Source organism: Sturnus vulgaris, chromosome 18, assembly GCF_052056855.1.
Source record: "Sturnus vulgaris isolate bStuVul1 chromosome 18, bStuVul1.hap1, whole genome shotgun sequence".
Taxonomy (NCBI): Eukaryota; Metazoa; Chordata; class Aves; order Passeriformes; family Sturnidae; genus Sturnus; species Sturnus vulgaris.
In genome coordinates this window covers 6968161-6984938 of record NC_142260.1, presented here as the reverse complement: position 1 = coordinate 6984938, position 16778 = coordinate 6968161, and the positions used below count along the sequence as shown (strand labels likewise).

Here is a 16778-nt window from a genome sequence, read left to right as displayed (position 1 = left end):
CAAAAAAACCCAACCAAAACCAACAACAACAAGAAGCTGTTGTGAGCCTGATTTAAAGGCAGATATTTAACTATCCCTCATAATGGGGAAATTGTATGGATGGAGAAGTGCTTCAGAGTTCCTGTGCTAACTCAGGTCTGCTGGGGAGGCCTCAGAGCAGTCTAAGTGTGCACTCTCAGCCTGTTGTAACAAACAAGTCTCACAGAGAAAAACTTTTAAAAAAATCACTCTCTGATGAGAAATGCAAAATCTTGTTGATTTAGGAGTAAGCAGAGGTGGTGAGACTTTTGAGAATGTTCAGGAAAAGGATATCATATTATAATCCAGTTTATATTGTGTTGAAACAGAAAGTAAGAGTTGGACTGTTTCCATGATCAGCTCCAAGTACTGTCACAGGTGCTTGGATGTCAACAGGATGGATCAGTTGATCTCCATTTTCATCATGACAGCATCCTCAGTTTATATCAAACAACAGATTTTGTCTATCTGTTCATATTTTTCAACTGCTTTGTGAAATCCTGATAGCAAATCTGTTCTAAGTCTTCCCTCCTGCCCCCCTGACCCAGCCTACTCTGCTTATTCAGGAAATGATCTCTAAAGCTTGAACACTATTTACATTATCAAGATTTACTTATCTTTTCTTTTTTTCCATTGAAACACTAAGCAGCTCTTACATCAATGTAGGTGTGTTTGAGAATTATGAGAGCCTTCAATTCTCATACCAAACTACACCCACACAAGTCAATTCCAGTTCCAATGACTAAAGGTCATGTGAATGGCAAAAAGTAACAGGTAAGAACCTAATTTTGCTATTAAAGTAACTGAATTTGCAGTTATGGTTTATTAGTGAAGGAATTAATGCCATGAGGAGTAAATCCTTTCCCTGACTTTTGTTGGTGTTTGTTCCCACTATTCCTGCTATTATTTTTAAAGACAGTTCCAATGGAAAAACAGACTTATGATGTGTGAGAACACAGATTTGCCTTTTAACACACCAGTGAGAGAGAGGCAGTGGTGGGCTAGCTCCTTGCCAAGAGGTAGGTAGCATTCACTACCCAGCTCCTTTTGCAGGCTTTGCTAAAAGCAAATGTTTGAGTGCTGGGAATTGTCAGGTTCCCTGAGGCTGATGGCCCCTGTTTGTGCATTACACCTTTCCCAGGGAGACATATTCATATTTCTTAGGTATGACTGAATTCTCACATTAATTTAGTGGTTCTAATTCTTAGCATGGGCCTTTGTCTTCTTTCAACCAGATCCTCCCTGGGATAGTGGTCTCTTTGATTTGTTCTTCTCCCATGCCATACCTGGTTTTTAATTTGTGCTGCCCACCTGAGCCAATTGTTAATCTACAGGCTCTGAGGACCAAAGTGGTGAAGAGTCTGCAGATTTTCCCCTCAATTTTACCTTTTGTCAGGGTGTAAAAGCTGGAACTACGTGGGGGCAACATGAAAATATCCTCCAGGAATTCAGGAGCTTCAGGAGCAAACCCAGTGTTTATGGGAACTGTGTGTTAAGGGACCTGGATAGTCTTGCAAATTACTTCTAGTAGAGTGGATTTGAGGAATAGGAACAAAATCCCACATGTGGGCATACTTCTCCTCTCCCTGTCTTCTTGACAAGACAGAACCTTTGATTCAGATAATGAAAGACCTGTAAACACTTGAGAAATTTTCTTCAGTATATCAACAGCCTTGCTTTCTTTGGTCTCTCTGGCTTTCTTCTGCTTTTAGCTGTACACTGAAGGGAAGAGTCAGTGGCATTTGGAATGGTGTGATTGATACTGTTTCTGTATTTCCAGCAAAGTGATCTCTGTAACTCCCAGTCAATGGTTCTCCATTTCTCTTTAAATTACAGCCACCAGACTTCAATTTTCCTTTCCAGAATAAGGTAGGACTTGATGTGAAGAGGAACATATATAATTTTCTGGACAAAATGAAGTTATTCTGTGGCTCATCCTTGTTATTTGTGGCTGCTACAAAGCTCAGAGGTCAGGGGTTTTTGTTGTTTTTTTTTTCCTGTCACAAACTCACAGCAGGTCAAGCTGGGTATTTAGGGTAATTGTGAGCAGATCAGTGTCATCTAAGCAAATGGCCAGAGCTTGTTTGACAAAGCAAGTGGTTTCCTCAGTTGCTTCCAGCTCTGTCTGGCCATCCTGTTCAATTTGTGCTGTTGAGACATGTTTAAGTATATTGACATATTGAGTCTATTTAATGCTGTTACAAAAATTGGTGGGATTTTTGCCTAAATCAATTTCTGATTCAATTGAATGCAAGAGGTTTTCATGACATCTGTAACAGGGAGGCTGACCATTCGGACTGGCAATGTCAGGAAGGTACATAATGGACATCAGGGTAAACAAGGCTGACAGAGAGAAACTGGGAAGGACAGGGAATGGGAAAGAATTCTTCTACCATGATGTGGGTGGAGCAAATTTTATAGTGCATTTTGCAGCTAGTGGTGGTTTTAACAAAGGAGCAAACCAAAAGTAAGTGCCACTGTAAGTGCAAGGTTACATAAAGCCTTATGAGCTCACAGTGAGGTCTGAAATTAGCTTTACATCTGAATTTGTACCATGGTTTATTTTATGTACAGGGTGTCTCTGTGTTGAATGGATTTTGCTATCCTTCAATAGCAGAAAGCCTTCAGGTCCCGTTTAAAACCATTGCAATGAATATTTTCTGTGTACAACTGTGTCTTGTTGTACCTAAACAATATCTTCTTTGGAGCACTTGGATGCAGAGCTTCCAGCACAGTCCTCAGCCTCCTGCCATGTTTATCTACACTTCCTTGGTGGTCTGGTCTGTGCTGGAGGCATGGAAACTGATCCCAATGGTCCCAAAAGGCTGCCAAATCCACTGCCCTGATCTCTGCTGGTGTGGTGCTACCAGTAATTACAGCTGTGTCCTCAGGCCCCAGTGCTCCAGTGACATGGAGGTGAAGTTGTTGTTTTGAAAGAAAATAAAATTGACTGAATGTTTGGTTGGTGCAGCCTTCAGTTGGCTAATCAGTAGCATTGGTAAATAATAATATGATTTCTACTCACACAAGGCCTGATTATACCTTCTTAGGGAAAATAGAGAAAAACAATTCTTTACACTTCAAAATTAAGTGGATTAAGATCCACAATTTTTCTTACACAGGACATCAGGATGAAGGATCACCCTTCTGATCTTTCAGCACGTTACCCTTCGTAGACCTGAGGTTATGTAGCTCATGATTTCAGGGTATGTGAGGGTCAGGATGTGTGTGGCAAATGGACCTCCAGAAATACCATTGCTGGCAACTTTTTTCAATGTCCTGGCAAAAAAATTGAGTGCCAGGATACCAACTGCAGTTGAGGATCTAACTGATCACTGTGCTAGGAATTTCCCTTCAATGCTCATTAAATTTCTGGATTTTAACTCCCCTGGCAAAATTGCCTGATGCCTTCCAGCCATACTCCAGAAAGTCCAGAAGTGAGAAGGTCCCTTTTCTTGGGACTCTTGTGGTGTTGGAAGGAATGCAGTGATTCAGAAATTCTGTTTGCTTAATAATTTATAAGACCTCTTACTTTTCCTGTTAGCCTTTAAACAGTGGGAAGAACCATGGCAAAATAATTAAAATTAAAAGGCACAGTTTCCTCTTCAGATGAAAGTAGCATTCACTTTGAAATGCTTGGTGGTGGCTTTGATTCATGTCTTAGATGGACCTTTGTCTGCCAGAAGTTGCTACCTTTGCACAGCTCTAGAGAAATTTCTGGAATACATTGTGGGGCCAGGAAGAGAGGGGAGTTCAAATGTGGACCAAAGGAGAGTGATAAATCTAAAATAAAGCCACTGATCCAGGCAGACTTCCACGTAAGACAGAAGATTTTAATGCTATTTACTGGTATCATTTTTCAGAGCTCCAGTTAAATGCAAAACAAGTCATAGATATGTTAAAATTTTATTGTGTGGGTCGGGCTGTTGTTTTCAATGAGCAGTGGTAAAGCCCCTGCTGTGGTTTCAGCATGGTTAAAAGTCCTATTTTTGCTGTTCACAGTGATTAGAAAAATAGCACGTTTGATACGCTTTCGAGTTATGTGAATGCTTCTGTTTTAAATCATGAACGAGAAAATTGTTAACAATAGGTTAATTTTTTGTTTGTTGCTCAGATGGGATGTTTTAGTCCCTAAAATTGAATGCTAGTGTAAATCAACGTCTCTGCAGCATTGCTGCATTTGCTTTCGGATGGATTTATGGAAAGGTTTGATTTTCCTTTTCTTTAATCTTATATTGGCTTATAATGGAGCCCACACCAGAGCCTTGTAGTGAACCAGGCAAATATAGCTGTCTTCTAGCTCATGCCTCAGCAGCTGCGAGGCACTGGCACACAGCAGAGGAGCTTTGTGTCCTGGGTTTTTGGATTTCATTCAATCGGTTCCACTTTGCATATTTATTCATAGTAAAGCACCATTAGCTCAAGACTAATAATTGGGATGGCGTGAAGAAAACTGTATAAAGAAATGCAGGCCACTTGGCTCTCCCTGACTTGGTGAAGATTTGACTGATTCTTTACGTCAGGAGCTCTGTGAAGCCTCTGAATAACATATTAATGCATGTTGCTGCTTTTCTCATTCTCTCATTTAAGTTCAGTAGGGTGTTTCTTGGATTATACTCATGTAGCTTAAAAAACCTAGCCCACAAACTAGGTAGGAAGCCAGTTATCTTTTTAAAAAAATAACGAGAAAAAATTAACATTTCTAAATGCTACTAAAGAGCAAATCCAATGTCTTTACCAATGCCAGGAATTTAAGCTGGCAGTTTTATACCTGCTATATATTTATTTGTAAATGAAAATTGAATATACAGCATGAATGCTTCATTTTACATACACCTCCATTCAAGCTGCTTTGAGTTGGTAGGAGCCTTTTTCTTCAGAAAGGAATCATTGCAAGAGCTGGTCCTTCAAAGTTCCTTGTTGAAAAAATCTCACCTGTCTATCTTCCTACCAAGCCCTTTGGGGTCTTTGGATGGAGAGCTTGCTGGGACAGGAATCTTACAGAGAAAGGAAAAGGTTATAGTTCAGGGTTTTTTTGTTTGTTAGTGGTTCTGGCACCTGGAAAGCATGGGTGTATCAGAAGCTGATTGGATTAATAGGGTGATGACTGAAATATCCCAGCAAGGGCCAACACTGAAATACTGTGACAGAATTATCCCTGACTCTGGAGGGACATCAAGATGTGGATTAATTTTTACCAAAATTTGCATCTGGGTATCCAATTGTTAGACCTTGGTTTGTTGAACCTCTATCTGAATGGCAGAAAACAACAGCAAAAGAAGCCATCCCAGGAGCCAGCTTTGTTCCAGGGGGCTTCAGGAAGGGGTACAAAGTATTTTAAGGATGTAGCTTGTATTCTCTGCCTGCTGAAGCTCAGAATCCTGGAGATTTTATCATATGCTATGAGGGCAGAGACCCATTTATAGAACAACATTGAAACCACTGCAGGTCAGAAGATGAAAGAAATGTTGCCAGAGCCACTGACTGATCAAACAGTCTGTCATCAATAATGGATTTTGAGGAATTGGGATAATAAATACGTCTGGGAGAAAGAAAAATTAAATCAGAACTGAACTCACACTTGAGACTGAGGTACAGTCATAAAGCAAAGAATACTGTGCTGTACTTCTGGTGTTTTAATTTATGTATGTAGATAGGAAGAAGCTGCTTCTGTTTCCACTTGGAAAATGGACATTAGACTCTTAATGCACTTTCTGAGTTCATGTCAAATAAGTGAAGAGTGCCAAGCTAGCAAATAGACCTATATTACGTCAATTAAGTTGTGGCTATTTATTTTAGGGCTGATTTTGGCTAGCATATTGTGCTCAATATATTGCATTATGGAACAGTTTGACTGTGCTTTACATTAGTGCTCTGCAGTATGTGGGGAAGCTATTAAAATATAAATGTATTAATATATTAGAAGTATAAACCCACATATGGTTCAATTGCATCCCAGGAAGATTCCACTCTGCAGTACTCCATGTAATGCCAAATGGGTCTATAGACAGCACAGCCAAAGCCTTCTCTCCCATGCTAAGGTCTCACAGCTAAAGTGAAATTTATGCTATTGGAAAACACTTTTGAGTGGTGTGGCTTTACATCAGATCAGTCGGTGAAATAAGCCACTTTAGCAAAAATAGTTTTGTGTGAGCATAACCCTATTTTTGTTCTTATGAAAAAACTAAACTATAAAATGACACCAGTAAATGATCAGTACTACAACAGCAAAGGCTCTTACAGCTAAGCTGGTCTCAACCAAATCTTCAGTGATGTTAAAAATCACAAGGGAATGGACCTGTGGGTACCTTTCAGCATTTTGCTGGGTTGAGAGGTAAGTGAAGCAGAAGATTTCCCACCCAGCCTCATTTAAAGCATGTGGGATATCAGTATCCATATGGAATGCTTCATGATTAATCATCATGGAGATTTGTCTCTGTGGAAGATGTTTCGTTCATTCCAGGATTGAAAAACAAAGGATATGTTGCTGCCACACTAATGAAAAACACCGACAATCTGCTGCTCATATGTGCCAATTGTTGCTGCAGCCTTTACATAAATGCATTTAAAGACGAGAAAAATAATTGCAGGCAACCATTCTGCAGAAAGCTCAGAGGAATATGGGCTCTTTAGGGGGATGCTTTCAAGTGCATAGAAAGCCTTTCACAAACTTAATTCTCACTACTGAGCTGCTCTTCGTGATTGTTGTTGGTCAGTCTATCAGACCACAACACCTCAATTGAAAAGGTGCCAAGCAGAAAACTAAATTGTAGTTGGGGGTGAGAAAGGTCAAGGGAAATTTCAAACTTTAGGTGTTTTTGTGTGTAAGACTGGGCACAAGCACAAAACCTGACCTGAAATCCAGAGGAGGACCATGACAGGTACGACTGTGCACATATTGGCAATCCAGTCAGCTTCTGAATGTTTTTAAGTAACAGAAAAGTGTAAGCACTGCCACTGCAAAGTATTTATATAGAAATGGTCACTTTCATTGGGCTAAATAATGTGTCACCTGTGAGTAGATGATACCTTTGAATAGATCTGGTTTTCTCACCAAGTTCTAAAAGATATTTTGTAATATTATTGGTAAATATTTAGGCTGTTGCTCAGCTGAGATTCAGATCCTTGCAGTATGAGTAGATAGATACTTCTGCAGCTACAATTATCATAAGAATTGTACTGTTCCCTTTCTCCTGCAGTTTCCAGATGTTTCTCCTCGCTTGTTGTCCCAAACTGCATGGGCTGTGGTCTTGGAGTGCTGGAGAGTTGCCACCGTGTCATTCTGCAAGCCCTTACTCCACCCATGTGCAGAGCTGGCCCCTCTACTGCAAAAGAAACAAACCCCAAGACTATGAAAGGCCCTGGAAAGGGCAGAAAGAATGGCCAAAGGTCTGAGCAAGGACTGACTGGACCTTCTGGGATGCTTCAGTTCAGAAAATAAGGGAGTAAGGTGGGATCTGTTAGAAGTCTACAGACTACTGGTGGCATGGGTGGGTGGATACTGGTTGCCATCTCTTAGAGTGCAAGAAATAAGGGCTGTCAAATGATCTTGCCTGGAATCATGTTCAAAACAAAGAAGAGTAACTTCTAGAAGTAGACTTCCTGCCAACAGATGCTTTGGATGCAAAAAGCATCTGCATGGCTCTAAGGGGACACAAGGCAAATACCTGGAAGGGGCAGCTCTGTTGGATGTTCCTAAGTGGCCACACCAAGCTCAGGAAACATTTGAGCTTAAAATAATTCCAAGACTGGAAAAACGCTCAAAGAAAGTGTCATATACATTTGCCCCTGTTCTTAACTTAGACATGAGGTTTGCTTATGGCCATTGTTGAAGACAGGATGCTGGGCCAGATGGCCATTCTGCAGCTCCTATATCTGCTATAGATAAGGTTTTGCCAAGATATTTTAACCCTTGGTATCCGAGATGTTGATGGTTTGGAATTATTTTTCTGACTTGATCAGTCTTTCAGGTCCCAGATTCAGTCCAGACATCGTTCAGATCGTCTTCCTCATGATATCTGGAGAATTAAGGCAGCAGATTTTAGTATGATTGGAACAAGACTTTTGAAACAAAAATTCAGAGAACTTCAGTATATTTTCCACCCTCCAAGTATTATTATGGAAATGACTGCATCTTCCTTTGTTTCCATCTGCTATTTCTGTGGCAGAAAGTTCCCAAATATGCTGTAAAGAATTGTGGACTTGCTGTATTGGCTATTATCCATACATTGCTCTGCTACTTGTCCCCAGACATATCTCTTAAACTATGTTTCTATGTACAAGCCTCAGTTTCCAAGCCAAATTTAATTTAGTTGTTTTATCAGAAATACTAACCACCAGTTTTGGTTGTTGGTTTTTCTGAGATGTTTCAGCTTTCCACAAAAGCCAGAGAACACCACCATTGGGACCCTTACTGGCAAACTTTTGATCCACGATATGTGTGGTACAAGAGGAGTGGGAGTCTCTCATCTTTGTCTTTGGCAGATTGCAAGGCAAGTACATAAAATACTTCCTTATTATAATGCTTAGTAGTAAGTGTTGCTATTAAGTCATCAGCTAATTTCTGATTCTGTGAAAGAAGCATGTTTTGGGCAGAAATTTTCCAGGCCTAGGTTTGTTACAAAGTAAATTGTTTGCTGAATAAAAAGCTTTTAAGCAGACAGACAGCTGAAAGGCCTGAAATTCAAGAGTTGCAGTTTGCATGGAAATTGTCTTTATTGTGGAGTTGTCTATAGGTTTTTTGTTTTTGCCTTCATTTTCAGTTGTCTCCTTTGCTTTGCCACAGCCATCTTGTTTAGTCTTTGCCATTAGAAAACAATCAGAAAACCAGTGTTGCCAAGTACAAATGCATCTCATTTTTAAAGTTCAGCTGGGTTTTTTTCCTAATATGATGAATTTTGCCCAGAGACTGCTGCCTGATACCTTTCAAATATGGCCAACTCTGCCAAATCTAGCAAAAGGAGCATTTTGGCCAGACGTTATTGTTGCTGTCATTGTGAGTTCCACCATTGCCAGACCTTCTGGGCTAAAACAGCACAATTTTCTGCCTTCATATGTAACAGGCTAACTGGCATAAGAGAGAAACCTTGCATTTGTCTAGGTGCACAGCAGAAAGAACCAGGTGCAAGTACAACAATGCAGAGACTCTCTATGGGAGAGGTACAACATCTCTAGGATTTTCAATATTGTCAAAAAAACCCTCCAAGCAGAACTGCAAAATAGCTGCCAACTTAGATTGTGATAAGGAGTAGAAGAGGTTTAGCAGATTATCAGAGTCCAAAAAGGAGAAGTCAACTCCGTGTGAAAAACAGCAGGGCTGAGCAGCCAAAGGAAGGTGGAGGTGACTACAGAGGTGTAAAGACCTGATCAAGAAGGTGTCATTGTCAGCTTGAAGGCCAAAGATTTGGCAGCTGAAAATTAGTAACATTTTTAGGTGTCCTAATTCCCTATCAAGACGTGATGCTGGGGCTTAGTCGAACAGGCTTAGTTGAAATAACTCCTGTCTTAAGCCATCCCATAAAACAGGCTTCTGGAAGGGCTTCTGAAGTTGATTAACTTTGTTCTCCCACCTAGTTTTCTTTTCATGAATGTTCTGGTTTCACTCAGGGCTGGAAATGAGACTTGTCAGGAAGGCAATGAGAGTTTTGTGGCGCACGAGGAAACGCAGGAGCTTGCCAGTGGAAACCTTTGTCTGGTGAGATTTCGTTCGAAAAGCGTGTCCATGCAAATTCAAGTGATGGGCTGGGCAAGTGAAATTCCTCATTCATTTTGTGGCACACCGGTGAAGCTTTATGTGACAGGACAACCTGGGCATGACACAGGGTGAGATTGCAATCAAACTGCATTGTCACGAGCTGGCTGTGAGACAAGCAGCGCTTCCAACCTTTGTATCCCTGGTTTGACAACAAACTGCAAAGCTTTTAGTTGGCAAGAGAGATCAAAACACGGCAGATCATATTTTTAACTCTGTACATGTGCTTTTTGGGGAGCTCCATTCTCTTTTCCTACCTCCTGAAGGCCACAGCAATATTTGTGTTGCCAGTGTTTGTTAAGCTGGCAATACGTGCTTTTTCTTTATTGCCAAACTGGTGAAATATCTTCCAAGGGAAAAGATATGGGGGTGGGGGGGTTTATTTTGGTCTTCTAAGCTTCTGCTAATATTATTTTTTCCTTCTCTACGCATCTTTTGCACTCACAAACAAAATGATTGGATTCAAAAGAAAATGTGCTCAGAAGTCACAGCCTTTTTAGCAGCACTTATAAGTGAAAGTGCAATCCAGCTGTTGGCAAACCATAAGCTCATTGTTTTGGCAACGCTGTTTCATTTACTTTTTTTCTGTTATACTAACTTGTTTGCTCAGGTATTGGAATTCAGAGTTTTTCCTTCTTTTTAGAAATTCACACCCTTTCTGGCAAGGTATGAGCTGTTTTTATTGCTTACAATTATACCTACAGGTAAAATAAATACTTTCCCACGGATGCCCTGGAATCCGGTATGGTTATAAGCTGATGTAGCTGGAAGAGCTGAGTTGTACAACGAGTATTTCTGCTGCTCTGTCTTTTCCTTCTGACTCTTCTTAAAGACACAGGGTTTGAATTTGTTCTTGCTCTTGAGTTATTGAAGCAGTTCTTTGTAAAGGTTGCAGGGTCTCCTCCACATGAAGCTGGTGTGGATGGGAGCAGATCCAAGTGACTTGGAGAGAAAATACCTGTGAGGGAAACCTAAAAGCCTTTGCGACACAAATATTCCTGTGGCCTTCAGAGCGTAACTGAACAGAGCTCTACTCTGTGCACACAAAAAATGGCATTGGAAGGACATTTTGATGTCATGAAGAAAAGCACAGAAAAGTTAGGAAATGCCCTAATTAAAGCTGCCTGCGTAATTCATTATGATTCATTTTTTAATTATCTGATCACATACTATTTTTTCCGCAGACGCCTCTTACCTCTGTGCACAGGATGTTCAGAGGCCTCTTAATGAGCAGCTATTCAGTAGTTTGTTTCATCTTCATTGTTCCATGTGTGGCCCAAGGCCTTATTTACTGCGTGCTATTAAATCCTGTTTTGAGGGCTAAATCCATAAAAAGGCTTTGGCCTGGTGACCTTGTGTGCTGAAGGATCTGACTTCTCAGCCCCCTGCTGTCTGGTGTTGAGAGGTAGAGTTTATGGCCCAGGTGTGCTGTTGCAGCTGTGGCAGAGCAGGGCCAGCTCTCCAGCCTGGTTCCACGGTGCCATTCCGAGCCACCCCTGGCTCAGGTGACTCCAGGAAGCACATCCCGTTCTGTGGCTGCAACCTGCTGCCACCCAAAATCAAAATAATCATCTCCTTTCCCTGCAGAGTTAGACAGGAGTCTAGGATTTGTGACTCATGCATCCTGTTTTCAGCAGTGCTACTTATGTGCTGAAAAAGCCCTGGAAAAGTATTTCACCAAAGTTGTGACCCAATTTTCCTCCCCATAGAAAGAGAATGATGGCATGGGCCAAATTGTCTCACAGAGGTGTTCTCTGGCTCCAGTGTTTACAAGTCCTTTGGAGTCTTAGTTATGGGAAAGACAATGTATTGCTTCTTCATCCAAAACTGAAGGTCAAAGTTGTGGAAATATCCCCTTGTCTCACTGCCTGAATTAGATTTATGGAAGAACTCTTGGTGATTCATTTTTTACATGAGAAAAATGGGCTACTTCCAATGTTCTTCAAATTGGGATCTTCCAGATCACCCCAGAAATCCCACTGACATGTTCTGGAGAAGTCCTGAGGGATTTATGGAGACAGAGTGAAGCAGGCAGTGCTCTTCTCAACTCAAACTGTCAGGACAGTGTCTGTAGCAGAACACAATGGTTCTTTGGCCCGGAGATCAAAGAGCATGGCATGACTCAGCCGTGTGGCTGAGCTCACCCTCCTCCCCTCCCAAAGAGCCAAGGCACCTTGGCCATGCTGCCTGGTGGAAATCATTGACCTTTGCTATCTCTCACATCATGCTGAAGCAAATCTGAGAGAGGAGAAGTTGGCAAGGGCCAAACCCACGTTTGTGAGCAGGTTAACAATGGTGTGGGCAGCATTGACCAGGCTCGTGCTCTGGTCCCTGTCATTTATCAATATGGGCAGGGCCCATGCAGGGTGTTTAGCTTTCCCTGAGAACTCATCATGGGGAATGTGGGGGGATCTTTAGGATCTGGTGTGTTTCATTGTTCTACCTCTGGGTGGTTTAGGAGGGTCTGGATTATGTACATCCTGTGATGTAATGGCAGCTAGTCTTTGGTGGGGTTGTGAGAATGTTCCAATTCTAATGTTTTATCCAGGACAAATTTTGCAACAGAAGACTTTTGCAGGTAAATAATTCTCTTTCCAGAATATTGCTGGGCTTTGTATTTCAGAGAGGGAGGGTCAGGAAGTAGCTACTTGAATCAGAATATGTTACAGTTAGGATAACACCCTTGGAATCACTTTCTGTATGGTTATTTTTCTTGTTGTCTGTTGTTGTTTGGAGGTAGATGTGACAGAGGTGGTAATTTTCTCTTTCTGGGAAAAAATGCATCAAGAGATTACTGGAGTTTTTCCTTAATGGGGTTTTGATGATGTTTTCAAGGGCAGAGAAACAATTTGCTGCTTATTTCTACCCTGAGGCCCTGCCAGTGTGACCTCATGTTCATTTCCAGCCAAAAGCTGCATTGATTTTCTTTCATTTACATTTAATCCAAATTCAAAAGTGTGTAAATGATACTTGAGTTGTTCCTTCTGTGTTAACATACTGGAAATTTTCATGGCATTGACTGGGAATATCCTTCCGAGCACACTCACTCACACAGCACGTCAAATAGACCACTGTTAATATGTGTAATAAGAACAGAGGCACGAGGAGCAGGCTGCCTTGTCCAAAAGGAACATATATTTCTGAAAACAAAACTTTCTTTCACCACTGAGGGCCTGATTGCACTTTAATTCAATCCTTGGTGGGCCAACACATGGGAAACAAGCTATGGAGTGGGGAACAACATGTATAACTCTGCAAATGCAGCTAGGCAATCTTGCATATGGCATAATTGATCTCTATGGGAGGATACATTTTAATTCTTTTTTTAATCCAACAAAGAAAAAAACTACCCAAATATCTAACCTAAACAAATTTTCCAGAAAATGGGGCTCAGACCTGTATTCAGCTTGTGTCATTTCTCTCTGTAATCCCTGGTGCTTTGCCTATGACACCTTCTTTGAGCCTGACCAGGAGCTGGATTTCAGTGTTGCTGGTGCTTCCCCTGGCCCTGTTGTGCAACTGCTTGGGGAATCTGATTTTGGGACCTACTTAGATACTTAGTGCTTAGATACTTTCCTGATCTCTGTCCAAACCCTTCTGAAGCTCTTTGATTTCTATAAATGCGATGATTCAGCCTGGCTGGATCCTTGTTGAAGGCTATGACACAACTTGGGTTAACTTCAGAATCAGCCCTGCTGGCAAAACAGACTTTCTTGTGAGATTTATGGAGCTTCCTGCTTCTCGCTGGGCTGCGAATGGAACAAGAATAGCCTTTCTCAGAGTGTCTTGGCACTGCTCCTGGAGAGAGCCCAGAGCAGGACACAATGAAAAATACCAAACTTCCATAGACTAAAAAAACCCCCAAAACCAAATGCCTTTGCTTTTTGTTGGGTTTGGTGGACTTTTCTCGTGTTGTTGATACTTCAGTCATGCCAGTTCACTCAGTGTTAGCTTTTAGGAATGTTATACAGTGGTATGGTATACAGTGAATACATGAAGTTATAACCCTGTGGATTAAATATAATTCAAGTTGACTTGAAAAGGTGATGTTTTGGCACATCAAAGTCTTAATGTCAGCAATTATTTTGCTGTTGTTGCTGTTTCATTTGCACTGTCACTATCACTCTTCTTACCATTAAGCTAAAACCCCTAAAACAAGCAGTCTCTGCATCTCTCTGAGTCAGATGAACAGCAATGAACATTAAAATAACCTGCTCAAGACTGCAAAACGGGGAGATATAGGAGCAGAAAATCAAGGGTTCCCAAAATCTTCTGTCAAGCTGAAAAATCAGGATAAAAAATAAATTTAAAAGGAGAGGTTTCTTTATTATTATTATCATCATTATTATCATTAACCTTCATGCACAATACCTGCATGACTTTTCTCCTGTGAAACATAACTTCCATGGTTTTGAATATGGGCAACAAAGACTTTTACACTCCAGCTGGAAACTGGGATGATATGCATCATAAATAGTTGTAAAATAATAAGACTTTAAAGATATCTTTATAGTAGCTAATCTGAATTTGTTTGAAAATTGAGTGTGCCACCCTCATATGCACATCATCAAAAAATCCCAGTAACTAAACAGGGTAATCAAAGTTACCTAAGTCCCAAAGCACTCAAGTTTAAAACCTGCTGACACTAAAAATACCCTCTTCTTTTCGTCACCTGCTAGAGCAGGCCATGTAAACAAACAGACCTTGTCTAACAATAGTTGCAGATGTTCAAAAATAGTGTTTATATTTACAGTCATGAGCCCTGAATTTCTGCTCACAAGCCACGCGCTTTCTTTCCTGATGCTTTGCTAAATATATAGATTTTTAATAAAATCTTTCTAAAGCTTCTGTGATTCATGCAGAGCTCCAACTCATTTTAATATAACCCATGCTCTATCCCTCCTCATTCTGTAAGATCTTTATGGTTTCAGGTCCATGATTAATGAACCTTAATTCATTTCGTTTTCCTTCCTTTTGCTTCATGTGCATACAGCCTCATGTATGTGTGTGTTTTTCCTTGCCAGCAAGAGAAATGGTAGTGAATGACTGGGCCCTTTTTGTGTGATTGACAAGAATTCTCTTCTCTTCTCTTCTCTTCTCTTCTCTTCTCTTCTCTTCTCTTCTCTTCTCTTCTCTTCTCTTCTCTTCTCTTCTCTTCTCTTCTCTTCTCTTCTCTTCTCTTCTCTTCTCATTCTCTTCTCTTCTCTTCTCTTCTCTTCTCTTCTCTTCTCTTCTCTTCTCTCTCTTCTCTTCTCTTCTCTTCTCTTCTCTTCTCTTCTCTTCTCTTCTCTTCTCTTCTCTTCTCTTCTCTTCTCTTCTCTTCTCTTCTCTTCTCTTCTCTTCTCTTTCTATTCTCTTCTCTTCTCTTCTCTTCTCTTCTCTTCTTCTTCTCTTCTCTTCTCTTCTCTTCTCTTCTCTTCTCTTCTCTTCTCTTCTCTTCTCTTCTCTTCTCTTCTCTTCTCTTCTTCTCTTCTCTTCTCTTCTCTTCTCTTCTCTTCTCTTCTCTTCTCTCCTCTCCTCTCCTCTCCTCTCCTCTCCTCTCCTCTCCTCTCCTCTCCTCTCCTCTCCTCTCCTCTCCTCTCCTCTCCTCTCCTCTCCTCTCCTCTCCTCTCCTCTCCTCTCCTCTCCTCTCCTCTCCTCTTCTCTCCTCTTCTCTTCTCTTCTTTCTCTTCTCGTCTCACCTTTGCATGTAATTCTCTAATTCTTTGCATGTGTCAGTCTTCAAATGCAAATTTATTATTTACCTTTACTTTATTTTATAACTTTGCCTGCCTTGGGAAGCCCTAAAGCTCTTCCTTAATCCATCCCACTTTTTGCCTCCTCTAAAATGAGTAGAAACACTTACATGTGAAACGGAGGAAAAAAAATCCTAAATCCCAAATGAGAGGAAATATTCAATAAAAATTGAATGTAAGAACAAGGGCTTGTTTTTAATGTATTTTTCCTTCAAAAATACCTGCTTGCAGACAAATATTTGTCCAAAGGACCACTGCAGGTCAGCCCCTGGGTGGCTGGGGACACCTTGCCTTGAGCCTGGTGTGTCAAAGTGTGCAAAGTCATGCAGTCACGGCAACAGTCCTTGATGTGCAGTTTCCTGCATTAATCACCTGTTTCCTATAGCTCTCCTTTCAGTTTAAATACTTCAAGTACTTCTTCACCCTCCCTAGTTACTCTCAAGGTAATTCCAAAAGGAATAAATTTGGTACAAATTACGGGCCTGATACTCGCTTAATGTTATATTTGTGAATGGGCAACAAATGGATACACTACAGAGAAACTGATATAAGTAGACTGCTTTGTGATTGTTATTAAAAAAGAAACAAAACCTTTGTTTTATTAGTTTTAAATCTAACACAATAGAATTGCGGTAAGGAGGTAGCAATTAAGAGACACTCCAGTTGCGTGCACATAAAATCCTGTGTTTCTGTCTCAAAGTAATAGGAGTGGAATCAAAGGCTGTTACAGCTATTTGGATGTAACAATAACATTCAGCCCTGCTTTGTAACTGCTAATGGATTTCTTCTCCAGCATGCCTGGGAGGAAATTATTTTCCTTGCATTAGAGAGATGAGAAGAGACCCAGAAAGGCTGGGAAAATCTGTTTGTCTTTTCTCTTACCGAGATATAAATCAGCCAGATCAGCCTTCAAGCCAGCGGAGTTTAAGGCAGGTTTAAATTGTTGCTCATGAGATATGAGGTTTCACAGACAGTTGTACAGCTGCTCTGGAGGGTCTTCATCATCTCTGGGTACAGAGCAGGGTGAGGAGTCTCCACAGCAGCTGTGTGGCAGCCAGAGGAGCCCTGAGCAAGACTCCTGCTCTAAAGCAGGGCTTTCCAAACTGAGATATGCATACCACTGGTGGGACAAAAACCACTTCCAGATGGCAGATGAAGGCAGCTCCTCCACTCCTGTGTGAAGCTGCTTGTAAAGCTACGGGGTAAGTATTTCCACACAGATACTGGAAGTCATTCCGTGCCTCTGTGCAGACTCAGTTCCTGCCTGTAGCCAC

The 16778-nt window shown here is 41.0% G+C and overlaps 2 long non-coding RNA genes across 3 annotated transcripts in view; both read left to right on the top strand.

The window, feature by feature from the left end:
- The window catches only part of LOC148221739 (uncharacterized), an 84823-nt gene extending 76397 nt beyond the window's left edge, over positions 1–8426 (top strand). Inside the window, exons 2-3 of the long non-coding RNA XR_015807553.1 lie at positions 7218–7468; positions 8391–8426. This is a non-coding gene — a long non-coding RNA (uncharacterized LOC148221739). The remainder of the gene's footprint in view (positions 1–7217; positions 7469–8390) is intronic.
- A 1196-nt stretch (positions 8427–9622) lies between these two features.
- Positions 9623–16778, top strand: part of LOC106854723 (uncharacterized) — an 83448-nt gene continuing 76292 nt past the window's right edge. For both annotated transcript variants that reach the window (XR_015807454.1, XR_015807453.1), the window contains exon 1: positions 9623–9712. This is a non-coding gene — a long non-coding RNA (uncharacterized LOC106854723). The remainder of the gene's footprint in view (positions 9713–16778) is intronic.